The 23054-nt window shown below is 35.0% G+C and overlaps 1 protein-coding gene across 1 annotated transcript in view; it reads left to right on the forward strand.

The window, feature by feature from the left end:
* LOC105227954 (probable G-protein coupled receptor 139) overlaps positions 1 to 23054 on the forward strand; it is a 208402-nt gene that overhangs the window by 101649 nt on the left and 83699 nt on the right. The window contains exon 3 of the mRNA XM_029550954.2: positions 19031 to 19063. The gene's annotated coding sequence lies outside the window, so the exon portion shown is untranslated. The remainder of the gene's footprint in view (positions 1 to 19030; positions 19064 to 23054) is intronic.

Consider the following 23054-nt stretch of genomic DNA (forward strand, 5'->3'; position numbering starts at 1 on the left):
GGTCTTAAATCCCAACCACGAAGAGGAACACGTGCGTTTGGCACAAACTTACTTACGTACATAAATGCCGAAAGTAAGCAAATGCCATAAAGGGTTCGAAATCATTACAAACCCCAAAAGAAACAATGTGTCAAATAGCCGTGCTGACAGCTGGAGGGTTCAAGAATGCGAAATATTTTTACACATGGACTTTATTTCTAGTCTTTTTTTGTTTCTTTTTTGTGGTTTCCTTTTTTTGTTCCCAAGAAATCCATCCGCACATAGTTTTGCTGATAATCGCGGCGAAATGCCGGGCCCAAATGCCATAACCATCAACACAAATACCCAACGCACCGTTAGGTTGATTTCGGGCTTTTAAGCGAGCATAAATTTCCATATATTGCCAAATGGAAATTTTCTTTTCCCGGTTTTACTTTCACCCACAACTATACACACTTGGGTTAGAGACACGGATTAAGGATGCGGTAACCCTTTGGTGAGCTCCACGTGCCGTAATTACGCTGAAAATTGCTGTGAAGTTTATGAGCCTTGGGTTGACCAAAATGATATGACGAAACAAATATATACATACACTTATGTACCATATACCTACACTATGATGCTTCAACACAACAACAAAAAAAACATGTTTACTTTGTTTATTGAAAAAGTTGGGTGGTTCTGGAATTTTCATAGGAAAAATGAAGGAATGAACATTGAAGGAATAGCAAGACTTCCTTAAGCATTTCAAGGAAGCAGTTTGCTGAAATCTCAATTTCAAATTTAATCGCTTGGTAATGAATAAGCATAATAGAGAGTAAGTTTCTTCACACATCGCAATTTTCAGAAACCATGCCTCTGTTGGAACGCCAACAGAAACAATAACATCGTGGTATATTTGATTTCTTTAAGATTAGATGATAATTGTACACTTACACTAAATTCAAATCAAAAAACATGCTCGTGTCGATTGGTGGAGACAAATGTTTACCAAAACACGATATGACAGGTGAAGAAACGTGAACTTACGCGTATGAGCCCTGAAGAAAACAGCAGTCTACTCAAAACATCGAATTGATGAGTCATCTAGCATATTCCACTTTGTTCAATAAATTTGTCGTTTCATAAGAAAAACACAATTTTATGATTCAAAATACACTTTATTACGCAGTATAACCTCCCAGAACATTAATACACTTGCTCCAAGGATCCTCCAATCTGTGCATCCAATCCCTGAAATGAGAATCCGGAAGGTCTACAAAATACACTTTCTGGAATCAAAGGGAAGTCACTGGGGGCCAAAGTTGCTGAATACGGCGGATGCTCCAATAATTCGAACTTTAATTCATTGATTTTAGCCATTGTCAAAATGCTCTGGAGACACAGTGCATTGTCCTGATGAAAATTTTTTTTTTCTACTGCAAACCTGGTCTTTTTTCACAAATTTTTTCCTTCAACTGGTCCAAAAGGTTGCAATAATATTCAAAATTAATTTTTACCAATTTGCAAGTAATCTACAAACAAAAATTCTTCTCACATCTCAAAAAACGCATGCCATAACCTTCTTGGCAGATTTCCGGACACGACCTCGTTTCGAATCGGAACATCCAGGTTCACACCACTCTTTAGCCTTTTTTTTGATTCAGGATCTTGGTGATAGACCCAACTCTCATCCATAGGGATGAATCGACGCAGAAAATCCACTTTATCCTTTTTAAAACACTCCAAATGGTGCTAAGAAAGTCGCATTCGAATGTGGTTTTCTTCCATTGTGCACACAACTTCCTACAACCCAAAATTTCACTTAAAATATGCCTTACACTCAGCTCGTTAGGCAGAGCTGATTGAACTGAGCGGCTAGATTTTAGAAAGCTATAACTCAAAAACTTTTTCAAATAACGATTACAAATTTTATTTATTTTTTTGTTGAAAGGTGTCTCCTATCGAAATATAAACTAGTACTTAAATTGAGTACACTCAAATTAACCTCGATAGGCTACAATTGAAAATTAGTCAAGTCACAAACCTTTACAGTACAATTAGATATCAATCAATCCTAAATGAATATATTTTGGATGTGATAAGCGATTTGTTATTTATTAAATATTTGAAAGCATTAAAAAATATTTGAAGTAGAAAAGTTAACTAGTAAATTAATGATTGAAAATTAAGCTTTTATACTTTGTCGGCTTTTATAATGCAGAAATAATGCCCACCAAAAGTAGTTCGAGGCTAACAAAGATGTGTCCGGTGATGAAATAGAATGATTATTACCATATCGGGAATTTCAGATTCTTTTGTTAATTAGAAGTATAAGCTTTGGTCTGGACGTGTCAGGCGTTATTCCATATTCCCGCAAAGGTAGACAGCTAAAACTTGTGTTGGCTTTAGAGAATCACGAAATATTATTTTTCATTTAATATTAAAATCGAACAAAGCATTTCCTTCGACGAAATTTGGTTTACCTACAAAACATTTGAAATATCTCAAAAAATATTCTTCCACCAAAACCAAAAATGCCTTACATTAGCATTTAAATACTTATGAACCATATACAAGCATACACACAAGTACACACGTATATAGAAAATACACGTAAAATCCATTGATTAATGCGACTGTTGTACAATGGCGCCCCTTTTGTATTGATGTGACAGAAAAAGGTAATAACTCATATCAAAACAAGAAAAAATGTTAATTTCGGCTGCACAGGAGCTAATATAACCTTCACGGGTGCATTTCTTTTAGTAACTATGTGCGCAGTTTGTATGGCAGCTATATGCTATAGTTAACCGATCTGAACAATTTCTTCGGAGATTACATTGTTGCCTTAGAAAATAATCTATACCGAATTTCGCAAAGATATCTTGACAAATGCACAAGTTTTCCATACAAGAACTCGAATCCGATCGTTCAGTTTGTATGGCGGCTATATGTTTTAGTGGTACGATATCGACAGTACCGACAAATGAGCAGCTTCTGGAAGAGAAAATGACGTTTGCAAAATTTCAAAACGATATCTTAAAAACTTAGGGACTAGTTCGTATATACATACATATATACAGACAGATAGACGGACACGGCTAAATCGACTCTGCTCAACATACTGTTCGTTTATATATATATATACTTTATAGGGTCTCCGACGCTTCCTTCTGCGTGTTACAAACTTCGTGACAAACTTAATATACCCTGTTCAGGGTGTAAAGAATTAGTAAAAGAAGAACACGCGGAAAGTGGAACGAAAATATTAATGAAATAAGTACTGTGCACAATAACTGAGCGCAAATAACTATTAATCACAAAACCTATCATACAAATTGTGCATTCGTCTGACTATCGGTAATAATCATTAATACTGCTTCGAATGAAAGGAAAAACGCATTCTAATTGTAAATAGCTAATACTAAAGAGGTCGCATGATAAATATGTATAATTTTGTACGGCTGGGTATAGAGGAAAAAGCAGTTCATCTGTTTGAGTTTATGTGGGAAAAATTAACAAAAATTACATATTTTTATGAATATTCTTTTTCTTCGGATCGGTTTGGACCGAGAATACAAAACTTCGTCGGTTGTCTCTTTTCTTTTCGAGGTCCCGCCAGTTGTACATCTTAAGTGCAGACAGCTCACTATGCATTTAGTCCTTTATTGTATGCGTGGGCGCCCTTGCTTCTCGAGTCGAAGTAGCTTTTCGCAGGAGCATCATCTTCCATTTACAAAGAGTTTAAGTCTTTATCACAATACTGCCGAAAGAACCCTATATGCCATATTTAGACGGCTATATCCGCGATAATTAGCGTAGACTGCGGAATCTCCCTTCTTGTGGATAGAGTAGAGTGTATTCATAGTCCATTCAAAGGGCAAGTATTCATCTGATCAAAACCTATCAATATTAGTTCCCCAAACAATGATCTACGGCTTTTTTGATTAAATCACGATTCGAATTCTTGCATTGCAAAAACAAAAAAAAAATTTGGTAAAACTCAAAATTTTTTTAAACGCTGCCAATTTGCAAATTTTTGATATTTTTCAATCGTATTTCATTTTCCTGGCAATATCTTCTGGTAGCGAACTGTTTTTTTTTTATCAACTCCATAACTGAAATTTTCTCTTATTCCATGCATTCCCAAGCATTCTAAGTACAAGTATAATATAATAAATTTTGTAATAAATTTGTTTTTCCCATCTCCCAACTATTTTATATAACTTTGGCACAAAAATTTTCCACTTAACTTATTTCGCTTATTGTTTTCAAAATTCAACAAATTTTAACGTTAATATTTACTTTTAATCTAAAAATTTTCATGTTTCACCTGCACTTATTCCTCATGCACCAATCATTTACACATTCGTACCATTACTAAATACCGTTATGCCTTTGGTTGCAAATTAACTATCCAAACCTCGCTATCTAACCGTAGTTCTTGCCACAACAATGCCGTTAACATTGCCAGAGGCACGTGACCGAACAGCAGAGCTGATAACAGCTGGGTGCTTTTGGGTATGCGTCTAACATATATACATACCATCATACATAAATTCATACATGCATACTTACCATGATACATACATGCATACATGTAGTTGCAAACACATAAGAGCTCTAGCCAGTTTTTGGTAGTATGCCTGCAATGTCACCAGAGTGTGCCAATCGGCTTGTTATGAGTAGCTTTTTCATGCCAAAAATTCCAGTGGCGGATTTTCTACTGCCTGCTGCAGGCTAATTGTTAACCGACATAAGCTTTTTTTGCTCCAATTAGGTTATCGAAACACAGTGAAATTGGAATTTTAATAATGATATTTGAGTTAAAAAAAGCTTATGTGCATGAGTACTGTGGGCAAAAAATAGTAAGACTTTTAAATTTAAATTTCGCGCGAAAACTCATTCGTCGAAATATTATTTTTATAGGTTAGTATGGAAAACAGTGCCATCTGTGCCAAATGCCATATCGAAATAATCATTAGTGTACGCTAGTCTTTCTGAAGCACATAAAGGCCATAAAATTATTCAATAAAGAAGTTCCATTAAACTTTGTGGAATCAAATTTATGGTGACGAAACGTTCTGAATGTTACTGCAAAGACTATTACTCAAATCTTACCCTTTGTCTTTTATAGTCTGCCTTTATTGATGCCGTTTTGCATCTAAACTTTCCGCATATCCAGTTAACTTGAAGGCACCGAATGAAATCTTTTGTAGACGTTAAATGCTTTCTTGATATTTTGGTTCTTATTAAAGCCCAAACATTACCTACTGGTCTGGTGTTTTGTGACTATGACGGTCCACCTAGAGTAAGACTTTGATTTTCTTGTTTCCATTGAATGCAGAATTTGTTCCTTGTTTTTACTAACAATCTTCTTTCAGACCCAATCACGCTTATTTACAATATTTTAGTAGGGATTTGATTACAACACTGTTGCCTTTGAAGGCACATTTCTGAAGTCTATTCCGTATTATATTAAGACTTAGAGGAAAAGTCAGATATATGTCAGAGAAGGAAGCAAGCTCAAAACCTATGAGTTACTGTCCATATTTATTAATATCTAAAAAAAAATACATAATGGATTTAAATTGAATTTAGTTCATAAACATTTTGATTCTATCACAATTGAAAAATACCTTCATTATTCGATCTATTCATCTGCAAATCGCTTCAGCGCAAAAAGAAAAAGATCCATTTCTGAAACGTCTGATTATTAGCGATGAAAATTGGTTCAATTACGACGACATCAGGCGAAAACGATTGTGTTTGAATGGCGATGAGACGCCGTAAAGGATGGTAAGTCAAGGCTGACGATTACCAATGTTCTTCTATGCATTTGATCGGATGAATATTATCTACTATAATTTGACCACCTATGCCCAAACTTTTAATTCGGACCGGTACTGTCAACGATTGAATCGTCTGAAAGAAGCGATTGTTCAGCAGCGATCAAGCTTTGACCAAGAGAAGAGGCACATCTTTACCATTAGTACAATGTCAAGGCACAGCCATCGATTGTGACTGGCCAGAAACTTTGGGAGGTTGGTTGGGTGGGTTTTATGCCTTCAGCTTATAGTCAAGACTTAGTGCTAATTGTATATGACTTGGTGCTGTCTATAATGTATAATTTTACTGGTGGAAATTTCGGCTCAAGAAAAGCTTGTGAAAGTCGATTGTTTCAGTTTTTTTACTAATAAGGACAAGGTGTCTGGAAGAGTGGCGTTGTGAAAATACAATCCAAATATCAATAACTTACTGAATAAATCTGTGAATATTTGAGCTAAATTTGATTATTCTAACTATGCTAGTGGTAATCTTCAAATCAATACAAAAATAATTGATTTCTGTTTACTAGACCTATTACGGCTATAACTGCGTAAGCGGTGTCTACGTCAGTAAAGAAGACCCATTATTTAGCAAAACTTTAATTGAGATCATTAAGTATATAATTATCGGCTACATTCTAACATAGAACTTCCTTACATATATTGCATTACTTTACTTTATTAGCTAGTAATTAATTAATTCTGTTAAAGAAACCAAATTTATAAGGGAAAAACGAAATTGAAATTAAGTTTTCAACATGTTTTACTCCTCCTTTCGTGTTCAATATTTCAATGGAAGACAAACAAAAGAAAGGACAATGTAAACAGTACCCACACCTATATAAAGATATAATGACATGAGTATGTTAAATTAATTGTGTTTACGCTCTTTCTGAAACAGGCGCTCTTTTCTATGAAAGTGCGTCAGTTTGTATGTGTTTAAAGCAAACACTTTGTCAAATTTATGCAAATAGTTTCTTGAATACACAAATGATTGTGACAAACTTAAATAGCAAATACAAAAATCACTGTCGATTCGTACGTGTCATTGAGCACCCAAACGCAGTGAGTGCTTAAAGAGCTGAAAATTCAATCACAGGCAAGAGAGTAAAGAAGAAAAATCAATTCGGCACCCATAGCGGGTCTATTAAACTTTTGCCAAACTTTCGATGGCCTTGTCATTGACTTCAATTAAATGACTCAAACAGAGCTGGGCAAAAACAATAAGCAGCAGAAGAAGAAACAAGAACAATTCAACGAGAAACAAAAAACGACAAAAAAGCACTGCAAATAAATAGCCGAAAAAGCGGGCGTCGACAGGAGCGACCATGAGATGCTCGACAGATAAAAGTTGAAGAGCGCCAAGCAAATTGGCGAAAAGCGAAAGTAAGCAAATACATAAATACAAATATATATATAATTTGGTAAGTGCAGAAACAAATAGGAACAAGTGGACAAAGCAAACAAAAAGAAACGCAACCAAAAACAAAAAACAACACAAACACACAGAAAAAGTAAAACACAGAAAAGTAACATTCAAAACAGAAAATAAAACATTCAAAAAACAAAATGAAACATTCAAACAAAACTGAAATAAAACACAACAAATCTGCACGCACAATAAGACGAAAACTCGCAGACAACCGATAAAACCACTCAAAGAAACCAAACAAAAGGCTCAAATAAAGAAACGCAAAACTTGAGAAGGCAAAAATCGAAGGAAAAGTGAAATAATAATAAAACTGAAACTTTATTGTTTGACAATGAGAAGCAATCAATGCAGAAAGTGATGGCAGTTGTGGCAATGGTGTTGACAGCATTCTGCCTTCATTCATACAAATGAAATACTATACGCTGGATATACATTTACAAACTTAAACCTACAAACAGAATAAAAAATTTGTGGTTAAAGAAATTCCTAGATTTCCCTTGAAAGTCGAACTTTTAAATAGTTTTCGTAGACAAACAAATTTGTAAATTAACTAATTTCGGTGCGCAAGCATTTTTTATAGAATTTTTTTGAGAAATTGTGAGTTAATTTCTCAGAAGTAGCTCCCAAATTCAGCCAATTAACTATCGAAAGTTTTTATATAGATGTAAGTATCTTTTTACAACGTAATTCTTCCGCAATTTATATGAACTACAGTGATATGCCACATTCCATCCTGGCACTATGGGGAAGTATACATATATACGAGATTTGACAATTAAGTAATGAGCGGTAAACCTGTGACCTTGAAATTCCCTTTCTCTTTTTCCCCTCTCCATTGATATATGTACCATCGCTCTAGCTTGTTTAGTTCGCCTGCTGCGTCAAGTTGAGTAGACGTGTGTTTGTAGTGCTCGTCACGAAAATGGAAAAACGAAATCAAGAGCAACGCGTCGCGATAAAATTTTGCGCCAGATTGGACGAAACAGCTTCGGAAACGTATGCTAGAATTGTAAGAGTGTATGATGATAGTTCTCTTAGACCCGGAAACCAAACGCCAAAGCTCAAAATGGTTGTCCCGCGCGCCCCCTGCCCGAAAACAGCTCGCATGAGCAAGTCGAAGGTGAAAACGATGATTATTGCCTTTTTTGATAGCCGTGGAATCGTTCACAAAGAATTCGTTCCACCGGGGAAAACTGTGAATCAAGTCTACTATTGCCAAGTACTCGAAAGATTGCGAAAACGAGTCAACAGGGTGCGCCCAGACATCGCTCGTAACTGGATCCTTCATCACGACAACGCGCCGTGCCACACCGCCCTCAGCGTGTCCCAGTATTTGGCCTCTAAAGGGATCGCCGTGTTGCAACAGCCGCCTTATTCGCCCGACATGTCACCCTGTGACTTTTTTTTGTTTCCTAAAACAAAATCGGTGGTCAAAGGAACCCATTTTGAGTCGATTACGGACATCCAGGCGGCCGTGACGAGGGTACTCGCGGACATCCCAGTCGAAGCGTTCCAGAAATGTTACGAAGCATGGAAAACGCGCTGAAATCACTGCATAGCTGCCCAAGGGGACAACTTTGAAGGAGATGGCAGAGTTGTAGAATAATTTTCAACTATACGGTTTTTATGGAATCAGTCTCATTACTTAATTGTCATACCTCGTATATACTACTGTGAACAAATAATAATGTGAGTTTTTAATTTAAATTTCGTACGAGAACTCACTCGCCGAAATATTTTTTTTTTAGGTTAATTTTCTAGGTTGGCATGTCTATCAGTGCCATCTGTGTCAAATTTCACATCAAAATAATCATTAGTGTTTATTATGTGCATGTCTATTTGAAGTACTATACATAACGTTTTTAACGACTAGTGAAGTTATTCCACAAAACTTTCATTAAATTTTATGTGCGGAAAAAAATTTCTGGAACCAAAACGTTCAGAATGTTAGAAAACCTAGTCAAATCAGATCTAAAATGAAGATACTGTCAAGAAGGAATACTGTTTGAGTGATATGGCTCTTTTGTACGAAGCTATTCGTAAAAGTAGGCAGGAATTATGGACCAACAACTCTAGGTCTTTGCACCATGATAATACACCGTCGCAAACTGCTTTAGTTCTTTGTGAATTTTTCGCCAAATTTTCAACGAATATCGCGTCGCAACCAACGTATTCGCCTGATTTCGCTCCGTGTGACTTCTGGCTATTCAGCAAACTCTAACGACCACTGCGAGAAAATCGGTTTCAGTCAATTGAAGACATTAAACGTGAATCGAATTGAAAGCCTTTCCAAAAATTCCAAATTTAACAAGTGTTCAGGAGTTTTAGAAAAAATTTGTTGTCACAACGCCAGAGGGATCACATTGAGGGGAACGACATAGATTTTCAAGAATTACAAATTTTAAAATTATGAATCAAGTCTTAGTATGTTTTGCTCAGAGTCGTATATAGGCAAGAATCTAACTCAATTAAATTTTGCTGACACCAACAACCGTTCGGTGAACAAAATTATTAAATATTCTATGCGTAAATTGTTGTGAGAATATAAAATTACTTACATTCAAAAAAAAAAAAATAAAGTCCTCTATAAATACCTCTAAACTAAAGGCAGTATATGTAGAATAGTATAGTAGATATGGTAATTTATAGTCCAGTTGCAAATTCAAGGCGAAGGTTGAACTAAAAATATCAAGGCTGTTTGCGCTACACAAACGGACTTAATAATTTATTTATAATATTGGTGCAGGTAAACAGCAATCAATCAATCAATTAGAATGATGGGAAGTAACATAAATTAACACATAAATCTACTTAGACTGATTTAGGGAAAAAATAAAAATAACTTTGTGTTAAAAATTAATATTTTTTAAAACATTTACTTGATTTAAAATGGGTATATAAGGAACTATTTTTGAGTCAATTCATCATTTTGTTCCTTTTAGTTTATCTATAGGTACATATTTTGATAGAGTAGTTGTCTGACGGCGCACATAAATCTTTGGAAGGCCCATTGTGACACCACCGGCACTTAGAACCCCTCAATCTATTATGTTCTCCCTGAACTATCTTGATTCTTCTGATTAACTAATTCGAAAAATTGTATCAGTAAATACTCCGAAGCGATGTGAAAAAACCCTCTATCGATTCTTTTCCTTTTTAGTCTGCTTTTCTTCTGCCCTTGAAGGGAGTGAGGAGCTGTGAACTTCTGCAATAGTGATTCTAAACTGTTTATATATTTAATTAAATATTAAAAATGTATTTTCCGTTATTTAGTTATGCACTTTTCCAGTTTAGCACCACTTTATAAATGCCGGACTAGTAAACTGCAGTTCGGAATTAGAAAGCGAAAATAGAAATTCTTTTGCACTATCGATTATCACTTTCAAGGCTTATTTTTTAAATTGCCCTATTTAAAGGCAGCAAACAGCTTGTGGTGGCAATCAATAAACAGTGGCCAATTTTCATGTCAACATATACATATTTATACATTAGGGAGTTCGTTATTTCGCTAGCTTTTTATCGAACGGCCTTTCTGTCTAAACTTTGTCCAGCTTTTTCATTAATTTTTTTTCTCCGAATAATTTTTTTTGCATTAATTTTTTCAGCAAATGAACACAAAAATTTGAATATTGGCATATTCTTATACAAAAAATTTCGCTCCATAAAAAATATGATTTTTTCTATAAAAATATTTCTTCAAAGGTTATACGCAGTTAACATAATCCTACGCCAAATGTACAGTGCATACACACGGTACACCGTGTCGTATGAGCAACACAGAATATAACTAGAAGGCACTTGTATGAAAATGACATTGATGAAAATGATTTTTGGTAGAGCGCTAAACTTTTTAATGGAATATGCTATTTTCAAAGCTGGAAAGTAAACCACGGTCTACTATATATATATATAAACACAAATAATAATATGCCCTCCTGTAATGGACTCCACATATGCAAACTACGAAAAATGGACTGCAAAACACTTTACCTCCACCACCACCTCCAACCGTTAACACATCACATTTAATCAACCAATAAAGCCAAAAGGCAAACAGCATTTTACGCCACTCTCCAGTAAATACTGTCACAATATGTACAACTATTTAAGTGCAGATATGTGTGTGTGTGGCTTTGTATAAGCCACAAATACCCCTCGCCATTTAGTCGGCTTTAACTAGCTGTTTGCACTTGCTGCCGATAAAGTGTTTCTGCACAATCTAAAAGCTTATTAATCATTAAATTTGTGTGCGGCAACAATGTTGCTGAAACATGCAAGCGTGCGCCGCGCTGGTCACTCAACCACCGCTCTCCGGCCGTTGGGTTTGAGAAGGAAGGAAGCATTTTGCGTCAAATGTATTTGGCATGCCCTGCGCCTATGTGCTGGTTACGCCGGCCGGAAAGGTGAGTGTTAGAGCAATCAGCTAATGTTTAGGCAACATGCGAGGCCCCTACAGTTATCGCTAATATCGCTAAATTTCTACAAACATGCATTAATTTGTGCTCGCATATACACGCTGACATATGGAACTGGTGCGGTGTATGACTTGCGTGTTAAACATTCGTTGATTGGCGACAAGATCAGATTTAGATAAATATTTCTTTGTTAGCACGCAGAAAAATATGGAAAAATTTTATTTAATTCAATTTCTTAGTGCACTTATTAAATATGAATTTCGTGGAGAGTTGATAAATTAGGTTAGGTTATTTTGCGTAGTATGCGGGGAAAATGTTGTGAAAAGTATTTAGAGAATTATTTTTTTCTAACTAAGTCTACACCTTAGGGGGTCTATAATTATATACAAGCGGTTCGGAATTTACTGTCCTTGTACGAATTTTGAGGTACTTGCCATTGATTTGAAGCTTCGACAATTCGTATTTTGGTGAAAGTTTATGCTGAACATGATGTAGCTAAAAGTGTTGGAAGCTATTGATCATCAACATGAAGGATTACGGGGTGAAGTTTGCAAGCAGCCACATCAAAAAGTTTTAAACAGCCGGATACATTGGAAAGTAATGTAATTGGGTTCCAAATAAATTGAAGCCAAGAACTACTCCGACAACAAGTTATCAAATTGAAGTGACTGAGTACCAAAAACGACCCGCAATTTACAATAAGATTCGAGTTCATCATGAAAACCCTTGTGAACAACGCCTTATGCACCTTACAACCTAGACAAGGTAATTCTGCCTACCATTTAAAATATCCCTGGCATTTTCTCCGACCGATCTAGAAGACCCCTACTGTGATTTTTATACTTTGAAAGAAGTATATTAAGTTGGCTACGAGGTTTTAAACAGTCAAAAGAGAAGAGAAGCATCAGAGCCCTAAAAATATATATATATTATAATGATCAGCAAGTGAATGAGGACAAGAAGAAATTTATCCTATCGTCAAGCATACAGCCGTCGCACTCACTGTTGACAATCATAAATTTCGAAGTCGTAGATATTTGCATCTATCTCAGAACCAGTATTAGCGCCAACAACATTATCAGCAGAACAACGCAAAATAACTCTTGCCAACAGGTGCTACTTCGGACTGAGTAGACAATTAAGAAGTAAAGTCCTCCCTTAAGGAATAAAGACCAAACTCTGCAAGTCCCTCGTCATCACCCTCCTGCTATATGGTGGAGAAGTATGGGCGATGACAGCATCTGATGGATAAGAACACTCCAGCTCTGAAACCTTTCGCTTAAGTACCCGCCGGTGGAGGCAGAAGAAGAGGAAGACCAACATTTCTTTAGAGAGACCAGATGGAGAAGCACCTGACTGCACTTGGTATCTCGATTTGAGGGCAAATAGCGAAAAAGATGAAGGGACTAGGACGCCATTGTTAACTCAGCTATAACCGTGTATGCATTGTCTATGCAAGTAAAAAGGAAGATTTTCTAGCTTCGGTGTAACCGTATTTGTTTGATTTATCTCGCGGTTAGGTCTGTTTCTATCTTATGCGTATGAGCCAGAGCCAGATAATGCTAACATGACCGTTTAACGCATGCACTGAAGAGATCGTTTGCAGCTGTTAAGCCGAATTTGCTTCAAGTGTGTTGCCAGAAGGTGAGCGACGGTTGATCGACGGTAGACTTTAGTGGTGGGATCATTTCTTTTAAAACTTGAATTTTTTTTTTAACTTTTGGAGTTCTATCATTTCTTTACTACCGTTCGATGAAATTTTGCTGGTATTCTAACTTTGTATTCTAACTGTTTCAGCTGTCTAGGTAAATTTCGTATATGTATTTTAAAATAAGTTGAGTTGATCTTTACAGAAAAAAATGTCTTCTTATTTTTGCTCAAAATGCTTGCTCTCTATGGAAAGGAACATCACTTGGGTGTAACACAATTGAAGAAAATTAACTTAGAATGCTTCGTCCCCACCCATTCTCTTCACACTGTCCTCCTTAATGTCCTTCTATTTCATTTTAGTGCCTTCATTTCAGATCCTGCGACATCACTACATGAAAAGTCATTGCTTTCCTTGATTTTTAAAATATCTCTTTCCTTCATTGAGAACATCTTCCGGTGACATTCACCGCAGAGAAACATACTGCTATCCACAGCTTTCCGCCAATTATTGCCACCAGCAAACAGATGGCATACACCGAACCCACAGAACATTATTGCCACCAGCAGCAAAATACATATTCGTATACAAACAAAACAGACAGTTACATTGGTGACAATAATCTGACAATCATTTTGGCACACCAAAACTACCAAAAAGAATAATAAGAGCATCATATTGCTCAAGCATGTTGCATGTTTCTATTGTGTAAGCAAATGAGTTTTGTGGGAGCAAAGCAATGCTGGTAAGTAAGAGCGTCTCAGTGCCACACTCAAGGTAGCCACGAACGATCGTCATGCCGTCTGTTCAAATGCATGTATATATGTATGCATGTATGTATGAATGTATGTGTGTGCATTCACGTAAGTCATAAGCGTTGAGTACATTCTCTCGCCAGACAGGTCACGTTCGCAATTCCCCAGGAATATCACGTGCAATGCTGAAATTGAAAACACGATTTAACGGAGCTATTCACCTTCAATATTATCTCAGAATTGCCAACTCACGGCGTTGCGAGTAAAAACGTGTTAATTCAAAGAAAACAAAGAAGAAGATTGAAATTACAATAATATTGTCATTCATAGAAATTACACACGTTGCAACAACAACCACTACATACAAAAGTAGACATACGTATATTCAAGCGACTAAGGCGTCGTATGCTGGCAATAACGAATCAGCTGTTGGCATTCGGTCAGACGCCTGACACATATTGCCGAAATTGAATTTGGCTCATTTCTTGGACAAACAACGACATGTGACACGACGTGTCGCAAGCGTGAAGACAAATTCAATTTGTTCGTAATGCGAGCAAGCATGCTCGTCCCATGGCCATCCTTGAAAGTGCCGCGTGCTTTGTTCTTCCGTTACTCCCAGCTCTTGTCTATGTGAATTACTGTATTTGTCGTGTCATCAGCGAAAACTTCGTTGTTGTAGATGTCGGAAGCGTAAATATATACACTTTAATATAGCTACTTTAAAGAAGAATACTACAATAAAAGTAAAGTGATTAGATTCTCGTTTTTGAAGGAAAAATCACGCAATGAAATCAAAGAGCGCTTGGTTATTGTATACGGTCACACTCCTCCTACAAAGCGACCATCAAAGCTTGGTTTAACGAGTTCCCACGTGGTCCCATGTCATTTCGTGAAGATAAACCCACAAGTGCCCGAAAACTATTGCCCTGGAGGAGAGTTCTCGGACGTCGTGCTGTTCGCGCCATATATCGTGGCTTTTTTGTGGCCTGTACCGCTTATGGAGCCGCTGTACTCCTCTCAATACAGCGTTGTCTTAGGCTTGCCTTTTTACCTGTATGTCTCACCGTCTTAATGGATGTCATGTAGGTTTTGTTAGGTGCACCCCCTTTTGACCTGATTGTCTTACAACGTGTTGTTATTTTCAGGTTAAGAAGGGACTTGAGTGTGTCTTTGCTGCGGAATGACTGGATTTATGATGATCATGTGCAGAGGGAGCGATATCTAGGGAGCAGGAGGTTTCTAGATAATAGAGTCAGGTGTAGGTGGCAAAATCGTTGGGATAATAGTCCTAAAGGTGGATTGACTTATGAATAATTTTGGAACGTTGGGTTTGATGAGCGTAACCCAGACTTCAGTTTATGTCTGAGTCTGGGTTTTCTGGCGAAATATTTACATGGATCTACTATACGGAGTTACTGGGTGGATTTGGTGCTTAAGTGGGAACAAAATTGCCTCATTTTATGAAAAAAATGATTCTCGTTCCGTCTTCAAATCGGCCAAATTGTTCAAATTGAGGCTTCTCCAGATCATTGATCTACTTGCGACTTCTCTTTGTATCCAAACATAGAAAAGAATGAGGAGATGAGAAGAAGATTATCGTCTCAACCTCCTATTTCGAAGACTTGCAGAAAGAAAACGTATTCTCAGAAAGTTAAAAAAATTGATGCACCGTTCTGTCAAGTATATCGAACAATCGTATCTTAAGTGACTCATCTGCGCATTAAGTTTATTCTAATGCGACTTTAATATACTCAAGTGACGCAGTTTAGTAGCAACAGGCAGTAAACCATGAAAAATCATATGGCAACAGCAATAACAACAACCATTCCATTATGTCCAATATAATAATCATAAATTCGCCTTGGCGGAAGCAACGATGGAAGACCATATAAATCTCGAACTCCTTCCAGCACACGCATGCACACAAAGCTATAAAGTGTGGCACAGGATACGTGAGTTTACAAACGGGAAATCTGAAGCACGAAGGCTATATAATGGCAATGCTATCCATTTAGAGTCCTCACGAGCATGTGTGAGTGGATGAAAAGCTGATTGCAGAGGATAGGTGAGGGCATTAGAGATATAAATTGCAGGATAAGCGCAGAAAGACTGGCACGAAGGTAAGAGCACCTGGAGAAAATCATCATGGTCATAAGCTGGAACGTAATAAAAGCCATATGCAAACGTAGTTGGCCTTGCGCATCATTATAATTTAGTATGTAATGGTATGTGGCAGGACTAATGGGCGAGTTGCGTACGGAAAACGATGTGCTTCTGGTCGATTTCGAAAACAAACAAAACAGTGTTTTATATGCTAAGTTAAAGATAGGAGCAAAAAATTTAAGTCACACTGTTACTGGGTTTCTGAAATCTATATATCTAATCTTAGGTTTCTTAAAGAATTTCATATGAATTCGCTGCGTAATTCATATGAAAAGAATGTGTGAAATTAATGCTGAAATATTATTGACACATCGCGATAGGAATGTGTTTTAATTTATGATAATTGCATTCCACACTCATTCCACACATTAGCAATCAATTATATTGATGATATTATGGCTCATTCTATCATTCACCCGCCAAATTCGCATCATTAACACGTCGTGAAAATGAAATCATTAACAATTGGCATCATTGTTTTGCGCGAAATGCAATTACTTACTCATTTTAATTGTAATTGGATATGCGCTCACACATACATGTGCACACACACATATACATTTTATATAATTATGTATATCCAAGCAAATTTGATTACATGCATGGCATTGCCAGTGCTTTTAAAAGCTTTCAGCTCATTTGCGCATGATGTTGCAGTAATTATAGATTAACGGGCAATTGCTGTAATTGTAATTATTGGCGTTGAAACATTTAACATAATTAAATATAGCAGTAAATAGGTATAACAGTAATTGCATATTAATTATTCACATGCTGGCGGAAAGTTGGTTGCAAAGAGTTCGAACATAAATGAAAATCATGACTTTTTAATGCCTCAATTATTGTATTAGCAATATAAATATATAATGCATTTAATTATTACTAATCAGTGACCGCAAATAATGACTACTGTTGTGATTTTTCAATGAATTAAATTATAACTGAGAATCGACGTTAAAATAGAAGAATAACGCCTACTTAATCTTTTTCGATGATCGCTGCATTCCGATCAGGAATTTTTAATTTAAAATTTTTAAGATTTTGCACTTATAATGCTTAATTTTTAATATTTCCTTAATAAGTAAAAAATAATCATTATTATATTATTTTGTTTTTTTTTTGTTTTTTCTCAAAAGTAATGATTACTCATAAGGTAATGATTACTTATACAGTAATGATTACTCGAAAATAATACATATTATGACTCATAAAAAACTTAATTAAATAAATTTTTTTTTTGTACTCAAAAAGAATAATTACTTTTACGATTTTTCACCAATTAAGATTAATTTTGATTAAATCCATAATAATTAAAAAATAATCATTATTATAATATTCTAATTTTTTAGTATTTCTCAAATTTAATGATTGCTTATAAAGTAATGATTACTAATAAAGTAATGATTACTGGAAAATAATGATAATTAGCAATTTATATTGAATATTTTTTTTTGCTCAAAAAGAATAACTACTTTTACCATTTTTCACCAGTAATGATTAATTCAGAATAATTCTACACTAACAAAAAAAAATCATTATTATAATATTTTAATTTTTTTGTTTTTCTAAAAGTAATGATTATTTATAAGGTAATGATTACTCAAAAATAATAATTATTATAACTCATACAAATTTAAAATTAATTTTTTTTGTTTAAATAATAATTACTTATGACTTATTATAAAATTCCTCAAAATAATTTTTCTTTTATTTATTCAGTTTTTGTCATTAAAATCGCTTAAAAAAAACTATCAAGCATAATTTGAAACGTAAAATTAAGTTAAGTGTCTCTTAACTTGATTTTTAAACCACGCAGAGATTTTTTAACACTCGCCTCAGCCGGAAACATACTACGTAATACTCGGAGCAAAAAATTTTAATACTTTGTTCATAGATCTGAAATTCTAAATTTATTCTTTAAATTCCAAGTCGTTCCTCTCAAAGTAATTACGCTTGGCCCCAATACACTTGTGACAACGTTTTTTCAAATCTTCGAAACAGTTATTAAAGTCAATTTCTGGAATAGCCATCTATCACGCAAAGCGATTCACGTTTAATGTCTCCAATTGACTCAAAACGGTTTCACCGGAGCAGAGAATCGGAAGGAATTCGTAATGCTCCACACCTCAATAATTTAAGAAAACTGTTATCTTGATTTTTGACCCGCTTTGGCGTGGTTTGTTCGACTTCAACTTACCTTTGCCACTATATTCGGCCAGTGTAGCGTCCGTTTTCGGGTCGTAAGCATAGATCCAAGACTCGTCGCCAGTGGGAATACGTTTCATGTCATACTGGTAGTCAGTTTCACAGGCAACTGTTTTTCGGAAAAATTTAGTGATTTTGGACCAATCGTGCTTTCATTTTTCTTAGGTCCAAATGATTTTCACTGATCCTTCCGATGTTTCAATAATGTTAGAAAAATCTCTGACTTTTAATTGTCGACTCTCAATCACTAATTTCCTTATTTCATTGACTTCTTGATCATCAGTTAATGTTGATGTTGGTTTGTCGTCAAGGCGCTCTTGAATAATTTGTACCAATCAAAAACACTTGCTCCCGACAAACAATTATCACCAACATTTTGAACGTTTCGACACCAGAAAATTGATTCCGCACACAAAACTTTATAAACTTCTTTATTAATAATTGCACTCAACGTAAAAATCGCCAAATGCGTTTCTGTCAGTGCAAGCTGATCCAATTGAGTATCAATATATGGCAACAATATTTGATTGATTCAATTATATTTGGTTAAATTTTTGTTTGGTGATTGAGTTATTTATTTGAAAACTAATATACTAATAAATATATTTATTTCTTTGCAGATCAATTGACGCTAAATCCAGTTTTGTAAAAATGTAAGTACGATATTAACAAAGCTCTTAAACAAAAAAGGCCACAGTAGCAAATAAATTAAGAATACATTCACAATCATATTTTGATATAAACAATCTATGTATAGTTTTGCGGATGACATTTAATTAAACTTTGACTAAGAAAGGTACATTTAAGGTAATCAATATTTTGAAGGTTGATCATTTTAAAGTTGTATTCACTTGCTAGACAGCAGAAAAGCTTTTAATAGTTTTTGGAAAAAGCAGCGTGACGTAAAAAATGGTACTTTTTTTATAATATTATTCCATCGATTATATTAACAGTCTCATATATGTATATGTATGTATAAGATGGTTGTGAAGAAAATATCAAGCTGATAGATCCGGGCGTTCTGGAGAAATTTTTGTCCCTGAAGCTGGACAAAGCTTGTCCAAAGAAAGCATTTGGAATTTTGGCGATCGATTGCACTAAGTTAACAAGTTCTTCCAAATACGCTTCTATGTCCGTTGCTATTGCCGCATCAACTTCAAAACTTCCGGAAAAATTTCTCAATTATGACTTCATTTGAAATTATGCCAATAAATTGTTTTCTAAAGTTCACAAAATGTACTACATAACACCCTGGTTTTCGACTTGGCAATTTTTTTTATAATAATTAAATAATATTTGGAGTTTTTTGTTCCAAACTGGTCACTTGTCCAAGCTTTCGAATAAAATTTTATAAGAAACAAAATTATGATTCTTGAACCAAAATTCTTATTTGTAGACATTTCCAGTGTTATCTAGTTTTTCTGGAGAGGAAAAATGTACTCTTTACCTTAAAAGCCTTTCACCCAGTTGTCCCAAAAAAATTACAAGCAGTTTCGAATGATTTCGTACTCCGTAATATAAGCTTAACTGTATTCGAGTTGGCATTTGAAATTTCATTGCCAAACTCAATTAATTTTGGGGTCATTCGATTATTTGTGAGGTCATAACCAATACATGTAACAGCAAAACACATTTTTCCCGAAAAATACGACCGTTTCGTTGCAAAGTGCTAAACAACAGGGCAACACGGTCATAAAGAGCCAGCCAATAATTCGCACGCATTCAGTTACACACACACAAATATAAAGAAATACAATCGTTTATATGTGCATTTGTGCAAAAGAAATGATGTAGCAAACAGCAACAATAAACGCTTATGAATGAAGATTATTGCCGTGCCAAGCGTCTCCTGCCAATTTTTCATTTCATTAAATTGTTGTCCACTTTTTCATTTCAAGCAAAATAAATGCGCAATTTTGGCATATTTTACGCGCCTGAAAATATGCTTTTACACGTTTTGTTCGCTTCTTTTGCCTTTGTTTTCGCTTTTTCACTGTTTGTCGCCTGCCTTTTTTAGCGTTTGTACTTTTGTGTGTTTGTGCGCCGTGCTGTTTTCTGTCAAAGCGATTATTACCGCTAAACCACTGGCTACTTTGTTTTTGCTCTGTGGTTACACTCACACACAAACGCACCTGCGTTTTTAATATGAAAAATTATTTTGTGTTTTTGTATGAAAAATATAATTTATTTCGAAGTAAAGGAAAACACGCAAATTGCTTTTGTGCGCATATATGTATGTGCGTTGCTGCCGTTTTTTGTGCGCGCGTATAATTTTAAATTAAATGTCAACATTTTTATTTACTGTTAGCTTTGCTTGGTTGCTCGCCATTTACTTGCTGCCACTCATTTGATTTGTTGGCCATTTCGGTGTGTTTAAATTTTATTAACTTTCATAATTTGGTGTGCGACAACATTTCCGACGACAAAGTACAGAAAAAAAAATAATCAATTGACTTGCTGTAATCTCATTAAGGCTGCCATTGGTATGTGCCAGGAGTGCAAATTTATAATTTATATTAGAGAGTATATACATATGTATATATATATAAATAACTTTTGACATTAAATATTCAGTAGAAGTGGTTTTTACTTGCTTAAATGCCACATTTTATATGTAATTTACATCTTACAAAGGTTTCCCAAAGTTATTTGCAATTGTTTGTCAGTGCGTATACGTAACACCAAATTTTCCTTCGGCAATGCATAGAAAATTAAGTTTTTTTTTATATTATTTTCGTCAATAATAATGGATTTTTGGGGAAAATTTTGTTGTTGTTGTTTTATTAAAACATGGAAAATTAACTTTGAAGAAGATTTTCATACTAGAACTTGCTTTAGATCGGTCAGTTTGTATGACAGCTATATGCTATAGTAGTCCAATCTTAATAATTTCTTCGGATATTGTATAATTGACTTAAATAATAATGCATACCAAATTTCCCACAGATATCTCGTCAAACCAAAAAGTTTTACATACAATAACTTGATTTTCACCTGCCAATTAATATGGCAGCTATATGAAATAGTTATAAAATCTGAACAATTTTCTCAATAATTACACGATTGCCTTAGAAAATAACTCACGCTAAGTTCCTTGAACATATGTGGTGGAATAAAACAGTTTTCCATATAAGAATATGATTTTGGGTGGTCAATTTGTATGGCAGCTATATATTATAGTTGCTCGATCTGAATAATTTCTTCGGATATTACATGGTTGTTTTGTATTATATTCTTTACCAAATTTGGTGAAATTATCTCATCAAATGAAAAAGTTTCTCATACAAGCACTTGATTCCGCATGTTCAGTTTGTATAGCAGCTATATGCTATGTTGATGCAATATCGGCTATTCCGACAAACGAACAGCTACTTGGAGCGACAAGAACATTTTCAAAGTTTAAGCTCGATAACTAAAACATTTATCGTATATACATATAGCCGAACATATCTAAATCATGTCATATGTACAAGTATGTCAGGGCGTATACGTAATATTAAATTATATCACATCTATTCAAGTAACCACATGTTTCCTTAGTACAACAATATTTCTGTTCTTGTTATTGTTTTAAAACTATTCATCAAGTGTTTAAGTACATACTTTTCGTCACTTTGCTCAAGAAGATTTTATTAAGAAGATAATTACTTCTATTAGAGAAAAGATATCTATCCAATTACTTATGTACCTACATATTTCAATTGTGTGATATAATATTTCATTCTTCCGCATTTCACTATCCTTATCAGCTGCTTTGCACACTCGTTGCAAATTTTCCATCGTCATGATTGATGTGATGCTCAAAGAAACCAATAGAGACACACACACACATACAAACACAAAAGTATTGCACTCGCTTAGCGTAATTAAGGCACGGCTTTTATGTTTGTTTTACTCTTGAGAAAAGTTCAATTTATTGAAGCAGTTAATGCGAAAATTTAATAATTGTGGGATTTGTGTCTCTGGAGGTGATGAGCGGGCAGTGCCTTTGATGCAAGCACGGTGTGCAGCAGCTGGAATGTTTAATAATTAGATTTTTGCGCAGCGTGGCGAAAGAGTTTTAGATGAGAGCAGTGCAAGCTAGATATTACCTTTAAGTTTTACTCGTTCGGAGATTATGAATAAAGATACATAAGGGATAAGATGTCAATCAAAATGTAAATAATTATTTTATAGTTCTAAGAAGTGTCATTGATGAAAGAGTCTATGTTCTCTGAAACACTAAGCAAAGAGTTGAGTAGCAATATGTGCGGCAGTACATTTACATATTAATTGTAATGATAAAAATTTAGAAAATATAATGTTTTCGACGTGATAATGAAAAGAAACTAAATAAATTAGAAACTAGAAAAAATCCATTATATATTCAAGCATAAAAATATGTGGCTTTTTGGCAGGAGACAATTTCATTCTACTTTCAAGAGAGTAAAGTCACAACGATATATCATGGTCGGGGTCGTACTGTGAAATAATATAAATCTGGCAACACTAAATCTCATTTTCCTACCAAAACCTTACCATTTGCTACTAAAGTCCTATTTGCACAATCGGACGTTCTACGTTAGATGTCTTGATGTTGAGTCGGATTTGAGCCCTGTTCGTGCTGGCGTACCCCAAAGCAGAGTACTCGCCCTATACTCTACT

Source organism: Bactrocera dorsalis, chromosome 5 (genome assembly GCF_023373825.1).
Source record: "Bactrocera dorsalis isolate Fly_Bdor chromosome 5, ASM2337382v1, whole genome shotgun sequence".
Lineage (NCBI taxonomy): Eukaryota > Metazoa > Arthropoda > Insecta > Diptera > Tephritidae > Bactrocera > Bactrocera dorsalis.